This window comes from Aquarana catesbeiana, linkage group LG06, assembly GCF_042186555.1.
Source record: "Aquarana catesbeiana isolate 2022-GZ linkage group LG06, ASM4218655v1, whole genome shotgun sequence".
In the NCBI taxonomy this organism is placed as follows: Eukaryota; Metazoa; Chordata; class Amphibia; order Anura; family Ranidae; genus Aquarana; species Aquarana catesbeiana.
In genome coordinates, this window is record NC_133329.1 from 332345816 (window position 1) to 332347877 (window position 2062).

Consider the following 2062-nt stretch of genomic DNA (forward strand, 5'->3'; position numbering starts at 1 on the left):
TTCCAATTTCTCTAAAGTATCAACATTACAGTACATTAGAGAATTCCTTAAGAAATCAAAACATTTAATGCAGGTACTGTAAGGTTGATTTCCCACTGGCGTAAGTGAAAAATGTTCTATTTGATTTTAAATTTAAACTTAATAAATAGCTAATTTAAAACAGTGTTCTATATGCAAAGGAATAATCTCACGACATTCATTTTAAAAGGTTCCATTTATTCTTGTGCGCTTAATTATGGCGGGGAAACTGTGAGCAATTTGTTTTTTAACACTGTCTGATTTCTGAGAATGGTTATTAAATATTAAATGGATGCATAATTCAGGCAATTAAGAAAGTAATCACACAAAGTAATGTAATGGAAGTTAATTATTACTGCATAAGCAAATAGTTCATTAATGCTAGTAGTTGCTATGGCTGCATTCTTAATACATGCAGAGTTGAAGCATAAATCCTTGGTGGATTGCAAGAGGTAGTGTAAGTATTGGAAAGCTTAATAATACAGTCAGACTTCAGAACGCAATGAAGAAAAAAAAAATAAGGTTATGTTGACCCTTGACTTGTGGAAATAAAATGGGATCATTGATACATGAGAATGAATTATAGCTGCTACATGGCTATCCTAGGAGTCTATAATCTCTTCTGTTTGTAGTAAAAACCGTGGCTTAATTCAAGCTACAACTGAGGGAATTCAGCTTGTTAAATCAAAAATCAGCAATCCATCTTCTCCCTTTAAAGTCCGGCCCAGCAGACACTGGCTTTTAAGGGAAAGGCTGAAAAATGATTACACAGAGTACTTGAAATACATTGTACATAATACTTCAACAGGTGCTTGTACAATTTTACCAATTAAAGTGTAACTCCACCAATATTTGTACTATATGAGATAACAGTGAGTTAATGTAATCTGTTAACATCAATATCATTACGTATGTATTTTGCATGGGTTCAGACTTTTAACCTGAACTTGTGGCCAGTCAATAGACATCAAAATTTGCATATTCATTGACATTGGTAGTCACAAGGCACTGCAATTCATCTTTAAGGAGCTTTAACTGCTTGCACAGACATGCTCCTGTCTTGGTTTATGCCATAAAGAAAATGATTACTCAGCTGAATGTGAAGGGTGCCTGTCAGATTGTGTATTCTTAAATTGATTCTAAAGGCTCAAGTTTTTTTTCCCTTCATACGTTCTATGCATGAAGGTAATACACCTTCTGTGTGCAGCAGCCCCAGCTATCCAGCGATGTGCATTAGAGTCTTGGCTCTCTGGGGACTTTCCCTCCTCATTGGCTGAGAGAAGCACAGCCAATGAGCCAATGAGGAGAGACAAAGAGTGGGGCAAGCCGTGGCTCTGTGTGTGAATTAACATACAGAACAGCGGCTCAAGGGCGAACCTGCTCGGGTGCCCCCATAGCAAGCTGCTTGCCGTGAGGGAACTTGGCAGGAGGGAGGGGCTGGGTGTATCGGCGAAGGACCCGAGAAGAGGAGGGCCGAGGTTACTTTGTGCAAAACTATTGCACAGAGCAGGTAAGTATGACATACTTGTTTTAAAAAAAAACAAGCCTTTAATACTACTTTAAGCTTTTATGTGGTGTCTAAGGCAGAAGGATGTCAAAAGGCAGCTATGTGTCAAAGAGGACACTTTGTCGTGCAGCAACTATAGGATTTTGGTGTCCCAAGGATCGCCGCTGATCTCAGTTCATTAACAATTTATGAAACAGAGATGATCGGGGGAGAACAATCATCTCTGCACACAAATAAGCTGTCATTGATTGACACAGAAACGGCCAGTTTATGAAAGTGCGATTTCTGCACTTCACTGGCGATCTCTGTCAGAATTCACACTCCCCGCTTTAACCAGCTCAGAGGTGGTGAATCAGGGAGAGAAGAGAGAATCCAGGGGGAACTGATGTCCTCTTCCCTCGATCAGATATTTATATATATCTATCTATATATCTATATATATATCAGTGCTGTATTTTGGCCTAGGCTGACAAGGCCTAGGGCGGCACTTTGAGGGGGGGTGGCAAAAAAGCCACCCCCTGCACAAAAAAATCTGAA